The sequence below is a fragment of the Dipodomys merriami genome, unplaced genomic scaffold, assembly GCF_024711535.1.
Source record: "Dipodomys merriami isolate MVZ:Mamm:240054 unplaced genomic scaffold, mDipMer1.0.p SCAF_169, whole genome shotgun sequence".
Lineage (NCBI taxonomy): Eukaryota > Metazoa > Chordata > Mammalia > Rodentia > Heteromyidae > Dipodomys > Dipodomys merriami.
In genome coordinates this window covers 2015557-2024451 of record NW_027203037.1, presented here as the reverse complement: position 1 = coordinate 2024451, position 8895 = coordinate 2015557, and positions in this window count along the sequence as shown.

Here is an 8895-nt window from a genome sequence, read left to right as displayed (position 1 = left end):
ATAGCTTTATGCTATAAGTTTATTGTGAAATCTTTTGATCAAAGAGCAAAAATTTCTATATCCTCCATCCAGAGCTCATTAACAAGACAAAGGACTCTGTGAAATCCCTGAAACTGATTTCAAGTTTCCTCCACTTAAAAATACATTATTACTCTGTATTTTACCTCAATCAGTTATTTAATACTAAATATGATAAATATATTTGAATGAACTCATATATATTTTTATCTTCAATAATCATTCTTATATTTCAACCTTTGTAAGACTCACTTTTCTCTGTCTTCTTTAGTATTTCTATTTAAAAACCTATTGTCAGGGTGATGTATAAAGGGGTTACACTTACATAAGTAAGATAGTGAGTACATTTCTTATTGAACTTTTTACCCCCTCCCTCATTTTTCTCCCACTTTTCTGCCCCTCTACTCACTCCCCCGACCTTGTACTAATCATTTCCAGCATATTGTCTTGGAGTATTGCCGTTGTATTATTTCCTTCCTTGTCCTTTGTCTTATGCAGAGCTTCCATCTAAATCTCAACATTTGACATCTTTCTTCAAAGATAGATTTGTTGTTAGACACCCTAATTAGGTGTTTTTTTTCTTGGTCTATTAATTTCTTTCTAGGGTTATTTTGGTTTCCACTATGGTTATGACACATTGAATATTAGGACTGGGATCTGAAATATCTCCCCAACTCTCAGATGCAGCAGGTATTTCTTTCAATGAAGTAGTGTTTGAAGATGAAAACGTTAGGCGGTGGAATGATTGTGATGACTCTGACTCCATCTCTGGATATTTTTTCATTGATAGTTTCATAAGTTAATGGGATATTACAGTTGGGGTTCATAGAGCTGTATTAGAGAATTTTGGAGGTGATCGAGAATTTCAGAGGTGGTGGAGACTTTTCAAAGTGGTGATGTTTTCAAGAGATACCTAGCCAGAGGAAATCCATAAATGACAGACATACGTTTGAAGTGTAATCTTTTCTATTTTTAGCAGATCTTGTCAGGTGTTTTGATTACAGCAAAGGCAAACTACCCAATCCGCTGTCTTTCCTAACCCTCACAGTCAATATTTTCTTCCTAATATGTTACAAAACCTTTGTCATAATTTGCCTACAATTTATTTTATTTTATTTTATTTTATTTTATTTTATTTGAGAACATACTGAACAGATGGGTTACAATTACATGGGCAGGATAATGCATACATTTCTTACCAAGCATTGCAGCCTCCTCCTTTGTTTACCCTTCACCTCCCTTCCCAGCCTCACCCCTCCCCCCCCCACCCAATCATACCCCCCTTCCCCCCCACACCGACAATGTAAAGCTTGCTTTGACATGACATTTTGTACTTCTCATTGTTGCAACAGGTCCACCTGCATCCTTAAACGACTTGTTTGTCCCCATCTCCACCACATGTTATACTGACATCAAATAAAGTGAAAGCGGGGGTTACACTGTGGGGGAGGGACATACAAAGCAACAAAGAAATAATCTTATAAATGCATTAGAAACACATGCATGAAAGAAACGAAAACATTAAAATACATATTTAAGGGTTCGTTTTCCTAACATCACATTATCTGACCTTTTCCGCTTGACGCATACCTATACTAGATATTGCAAATAAGGGAAACCATGGGACCTATGTTTCTTTGGGCCTGGCTTACTTCACTTAATATAATTTTTTCCAAGCCTTTCCATTTCCTAACAAATGGGGAAATGTCATTCTTTCTGATGGAGGCATAGAATTCCATTGTGAATATATGCCACAATTTCTTGATCCATTCATCTACTGAGGGGCATCTGGGTTGGTTCCATATCTTAGCTATGGTAAATAATGCTGCAATAAGCATAGTTGTGCTGGTAGCTTTAGTGTGGTCTTGTTTGTATACATTTGGGTAAATATCCAAAAGTGGGATTGCTGGATCATAGGGGAGAAGTATGTGAAGTCTTTTGAGGAACCTCCATACTGCTTTCCAAAGTGGTTGAACAAGTTTACATGCCCACCAACAATGAAGTAAGGTTCCTTTCTGTCTACATCCCCTCCAGCATCTGTTGTTGTTAGAGTTCTTGATTTTTGCTGTTCTAACTGGAGTGAGGTGATATCTCAATGTTGTTTTGATTTGCATTTCTTTTATGGCTAGGGATGTTGAACATTTCTTCATGTGTCTATTGGCCATCCTTCTTTCATCTTCAGAGAAGCTTCTCTTTAAGACTTTCTCCCACTTATTTATTGGGCAGTTGTTTCTTTGAGGATTTGTTGTTGGATGGTTTAATTTTTTGAGTTCCAAGTATATTTTAGATATGAGACCCTTGTCCATTGTATGGCTAGTAAAGATCTTCTCCCAATCGGTGGGCTTTCTATTGATCTTGCTAGCTATGTCACTTGCCCTGCAGAATTTCTGCAACCTTTTGCAATCCCATTTGTCCAACCTTTCTTTGATTTGTTGTGTTTCCGGGTCTTTATTCAGAAAATTTCGGCCTGAGCCAAGGAGACCTAAGGTTTCTCCTATTCCATCCTGTAAAGTTTTCACAGTGTTTGTTTGACTTCAAGGTCTTTGATGCATTTGGAGTTGATTCTGGTGCAGGGTGATATATAAGGATCTAGCTTTAGTTTTCTACATGTAGTTAACCAATTTTGCCAGCACCATTAACTGAAGAGGCTGTCTTTCTTCCATTCTATTGTTTTAGCTCCCTTATCGAAGATTAGATGGCTATAGGTCTGTAGGTTCATTTCTGGGTTTTCAATTCTATTACATTGGTCCTGAGGTCTGTTCTTATGCCAACACCAAGCTGTTTTGATTACTATGGCTTTATAGTAGAGTTTGAAATTTGGTATTGATATTCCTCAAGCAGTGTTCTTTCCGTTGAGGAGCGTTTTTGCTATTGGGGTCTTTTATTTTTCCATATGAATTTTTGTATTGCCTCTTCTATTTCCTTGAAGAATGAGGTTGGAATTTTGATAGGTATTGCGTTGAATTTGTAGATAGCCTTGGGAAGTATTGCCATTTTCACGATGTTAATCTTGCCAATCCAGGAGCATGGGAGATTTTGCCATTTTTTATGTTCTGTGTTGATTTCCTTTTTCAAGATTTTAAAGTTTTCATCATAGAGGTCCTTCACTTCTTTGGTTAAGTTAATTCCTATGTATTTTATTTTTTGTGGGGCTATTACAAATGGAGTTGCTTTCCTAATTTCAGCCACACTTATCTCATTGTTGACATACAGAAAAGCCATTGATTTTGGGGGGTTAATTTTATACCCTGCTACTTTGCCAAAGTTTTGAATCAGCTTGAGTAATTTGGGAGTGGAGTCTATGGGATTCTTTAAAGACAAGATCATGTCATCTGCAAAGAGGGAGAGTTTTATTTCTTCTTTCCCTATTTGGATCCCCTTTATGTCTGCATCTTGTCGTATTGCTCTAGCTAGGCATTCTAATACTAGATTGAAGAGAAGTGGAGAGAGTGGGCATCTTTGCCTTGTTCCTTTGTTAAGAGGACATGGCTTTAATTTTTCAACATTGAGTATAATGCTGGCTGTAGGTTTGTCATATACAGCCTTTATTGTATTGAGGAAGGTTCCATGGATTCCTAATTTTTCCAGAACCTTCATCATAAAGGGGTGTTGGATCTTGTCGAATGTTTTTCTGCGTCTATTGAGATAACCATGTGGTTCTTGTTTTTTCTCCTGTTGATGTGATGAATAATATTAATTGATTTGCGTATATTGAACCAGCTTTGCATCCCTGAAATGAATCCTGTTTGATAGTGGTGTATGATTTTTGGATGAATTGTTGAAGTCGATTGGCCAAAATTTTGTTGAGAAGTTTTGCATCAATGTTCATCAAAGAAATGGGTCTATAGTTCTCTTTCTTTGATGAGTCCCGGCCCGGTTTTTGGATGAGGCTTATGATGCCTTCATAGAATGTGTTCAATAGTGAGCTTTCTCTTTCAATTTCATTGAAGATTTGGAGGAGTATTGGTGTGAGCTCTGCTTTGAAGGCCTTGTAAAATTCTGCTGTAAAACCATCTGGTCCTGGACTTCTCTTAGCTGGGAGGTCTCTTATTGCTGTTTCTATTTCAATGCTTGATATGGGCCTGTTAAGATAGTTTAACTCATCTTGGTTTAGTTTTGGCATGTCAATATTTGCTAGGAAAAGGTCCATTTCTGTCAAGTTGTCAAACTTATTAGCATAAAGTTTTGAGAAGTATTCCCTTATAATGTTCTGAATCTTGGTTGTTTCCGTGGTGATGTTTCCATTCTCATCTCTGAGTTTATTAATTTGGGTGTGTTCTCTTCTTTTTCTGATAAGATTTGCTAAGGGTCTGTCAATTTTGTTAAGTTTTTCAAAGAACCAACTCTTTGTTTTGTTGATTCTTTCTATAGATTTTTGGATTCTAATTCATTTAATTCTGATTTAATTTTGATTATTTCTTTCCGTCTACTGGATTGGGGTTTATCTTGCTGCTCTTTTTCAAGGAGGTTTAGATGTGTCATTAAATTGCTAGTTTCAGATCTCTCCAATTTGTTGATGTAGGAGCTCAGAGCTATAAACTTGCCTCTGAGTACTGCCTTTGCTGTGTCCCAGAGGAGCTGGTAATTTGTGTGTTCATTTTTGTTGAATAGCATGAACATTTGAATTTCCTTTCTAATCTCTTCCATGACCCACTCATGATTCAGCAGTGTGTTGTTCAGCCTCCATGTGATACCGGACTTTCTTTGGTGGCTTTTGGTGTTGAGTTCTCATTTTATTCCCTTGTGTTCAGAGAGAATGCAAGGTATAACTTCAATGTTTCTGAATTTAGACAAGTTTGCTTTGTGGCCTAAAATGTAGTCTATTTTAGAAAATGTTCCATGTGCTGCTGAGAAGAATGTGTATTCTGATGCTGCTGGGTGAAATGTTCGGTAAATGTCTGTTAAGTCAAGTTGATCTATGCAGCTGTTTAGATCTGCAGTTTCTCTGTTGAGTTTTTGCCGAGTTGATCTATGTAGTGGGGAGAGTGGTGTGTTAAAATCCCCAACAATTAATGTCTTTGGATCTATATGGGATTTGTGGCAAAGTAGTGTTTCTTTGATAAATTTGGGTGCTCCATTTTTTGGCGAATAGATATGTAGAATTGTAATAATCTCCTGAAGGAGAGATCCTTTAATTAGTATGTAGCGACCTTCTTTATCTCTTCTCACGAATTTTAATTTGAAGTCTATTTTATGTGATATTAGGATTGCAACTCCCGCCTGTTTATGAGGGCTGTTTGCTTGGTAGATTTTGTTCCAGCCTTTAACATTGAAAATGTATTTGTTTTTACGGGCAAGATGTGACTCCTGCAGGCAGCAGATAGATGGGTCTTGTTTTTTAATCCAACTAGAGAGTCTATGTCGCTTAATTGGAGTGTTAAGTCCGTTAAAGTTAAGAGATAGGACTTAGAGGTATTTGGGAGTTCCTGCCATGTTATCTACCTTCTTGGGGGCTGCGAAAACTGGGTTCTTCCTATGGTTCTTGGATTCTCAGTTTAGGTGCAGTTTGTTGGCCTTTATTTTGTTCTTGTTGGCTTTCTATGTGTAGGACATCTTTAAGAATCTTTTGTAGGGCTGGTTTGGTGGAGATGTATTGTTTCAATTTTTCTTTGCTATGGAAGGTTTTTATTTGGCCTTCAGTTATGAAGGAGAGTTTAGCTGGGTACAGTATTCTTGGTTGATAGTTGTTTGTTTTTAGGCCATGGCATACATCATTCCAGGCTCTTCTTGCTTTGATTGTCTCTGCTGAGAACTCTGAGGTGATTCTAATTGGTTTCCCTTTATAGGTGATTCCCCTTTTCTCCCTGACAGCTTTAAGGATCTTTTCCTTGTTCTGAGTTGATCCTGTGTGGATTATAATGTGATGGTGGGATGTCCTATTCTGATCTGGTCTATTTGGGGTTCTAAAGGCTTCTTGTATCTGAATAGGCCTATCTTTTTGCATGTTTGGGAAGTTCTCTGCTAGGATCCTGTTAAACAAATTTCCTAGACCATTAACTTCTGTTTCTAGGTGCTCCTCTACACACATTATCCTTAAGTTAGGACTTCTGATGGTGTCTTCCAGGTGTTGAATAGATCTATCATATTTCTTGGACTTTTCTTGGATGGTTGTATGTTCTTTCTCTATAATATCTAGGCTGTCTTCAATCCCTGAGATTCGATCTTCTGCATGGTCTAACCTGCTGTCAAGACTTTCTACTTTGTTTTTTATCTCTTTTCCTTCTAATTGGTCAGCTTTGATGGCTTCAAGTTCTTTGTTGAAGCTCTGGTTTAGGTCTTGTATGAATCTCTTTACTTCCTTAATTTGGTGTTCAGTGTTTGTCCTCAAATCACTTAGTTGATTGGATATGGTTTCTTTGGACTCCCATTCCTTCTGTTGGGTTCCATTCAGCTTTCCCTTTGTGGTCTCCCTGACTTCCTTCAGCTCCTTGTTAATGGATTCTATGGATGCCTTTACTGATCTTTGTGTATTCTCTACCTGGTCTCTCAATTCCTGTATTACTCTTTGTTTAGCTTCCTCACGTTCGTGGGATTCCTGCAGTTCTCTTTGAGTGTTCTCAGCTTGCTCACGCCACTCCTCCCTTTCTCTTTGAGTATTCTCAAGTTGTTCACGCAAATCCTGTATCAGTTTTTGAGTAGCTTCCTCACGCTTATGATATTCCTGTATAAACTTCTGGGATGCCTCCTCTCTCTCCCTATCACGCTCATACAGAGTCATTTGTAAGTTTTCAAACTTCTCATTTATCATGTTTGCCACCAGTGTTTGTAGAGCTATTTGGGAACTCTCCTCTGGATTGTTCATTATCTGATCTGACCCCTGATTATCAAGATTGGGAATTGAGATACCTGAATTTGCCATTTTTCTTGTGTTTTTCCGGCTTATTCTGGCATTTGAGATGAAGATAGCACCAGTTTTGTGCTAGAACACTATCTTAAGGCAACCATCAACCCCACTTCCAGCTTTTTGGGGTGTTTAATTGGAGATAAAGAGTTCTCATGGGCTTTGCTGCAAAGTGGCATCCAATTGCATCCTCAGATTTCAGTCTCCTGAAGGGAGAGGATGACAGGAATCGAAAAGTTTGTTTGGCTGGGTGCCAGTAGCTCCCACCTACTCAGGAGGTGAGATCTGAGGATCACGGGTCAAAGCCAGCCTGGTCAGGAAAGACCCTGACACTCTTACCCAAAGGAAATGCTAGAAAACCAGAAGCTTTGGTGTGGCTCAAGCAATTGAGTGCTTGCCTTAAGCTGAAGAGCTCAGAGACAGCACCCAGGCCCAGAGTTCAAGTCCCACAACATAAAAAAAAGAAAGTAAGACATCTTTGCCTTCAAATGGTGGTGGAGGTGTGGGGTTGTGGGGAGGATGCTGTGTTTGGGAGACTAAGTGCTGGCCTCACTGTACAGATATTTGTAAGAACTCCCCATGTTTGCCCCAGTTTAAAGCCACAGCTTCAAGAGGACATGTCCTGTGACAGGCAGGGAGTGGGCGAATGGGTGCAGGTGTGAGATTGTTGTGTCTTTATTTTCTCCATTGAAGGATAGATTTGGATGCTGGGTATCAAAATCTGAAGTGAAGGGTTGCAAAAAGTTTGGGGCCTGACGATATGGATTTCCTCTCTGTATATGAAGGTGGCTGAAGCCGGAAGCCACCCGTAGCTCACAACTCTCATCCTAGCTACTCAGAAGGCTGAGATGTGAGGACCGTGGTTACAAGTCAGCTTGGGCAGAAGAGTCTGTGAGAATTGATGATAGACCACTAGAGAACAGGAAGTGTTGCTTTGGGTCCAGTGGGAAATTGCTCACCTTCAGCTGAATTGCTGAGGGACAACACCTTGGCCAAGAGTTCAAACCCCTTGACCAACAACAAATAAAGAGGTGACTAAGTATTCCACTTAACAGTGTGTATGATAGGACATGCAATGCTGGTCTATGATACATTCCAGATATGTGTGAGGCTCAACGTTTTGTCTACAGTGGGTCTGATGTCAGTCCTGCCATCTTTTAAGGGGTGGGATCTGATCCTGATTGAGAGAGTTCATGTTTCTGTTCTTAGGGACTGCTGAATCCTTGGAATATCCTCTGTGTGTGTGTGTGTGTGTGTGTGTGTGTGTGTGTGTGTGTGGTGTGTGTGTGTGTGTGTGTGTGTGTGTCTGTCTGTCTCTCTGTCTGTCAGTCTGACTGTCTGTGTCTGTTTCTGTGTGTGTTTAGAGGTACAAGAACTGGGCCTTGAACTCAAGTCCTAGGTGCTGTCCCTGAGATATCTTACTCAAAGTAACAGCTCTGACACTTGAACCACAGCTCCACCTGTGACTATTTGGTGTTTCAGTGTAGACAGGAGCCTCACAAACTTTCCTGTGTGGCTGGATTTGTACAGTGATCCTTAGATCTCAGCCTCCTGAATAACTAGGATGACAGAGAGGAGCCACCCGTGATGGCTCTGTGTGTGAGTGTTTGTGTGTGTGTGTGTGTGTAGAAGTTGGTTTTTACAAGGAGTTACCCTTTGGTAACTTCTAACCGCTGTCTATGGGGGGGTGCATGGACTTTGTGGCTGAAGTCTGGGGGCCTGGAAGGCTGAGACATTTGAAGGGGATTCAGTACCTTTAAATTATAAGAGCAAGGGATCTTTATGACCTTGGAACTGTCTACTCCCTTGGGCCTGGTTGGTGGCAGAGGGAGCACCGGAGGACCTGGGGTGGGGTCCTTATGGGTTGGCTCCCCATGTGGACAGAGTGCATGATCAGCACTTAAGGTTGTGAGCCCTGTTATTATGGACCTTTTTGGCATGGTTCAGAGTCTGGGTCATCTCATCATATCGTCTGATGGGCAAGGCCAACCCTACTTTAAATCTTGACCTGTGATCTTCAGATCTCAGCATCCAGA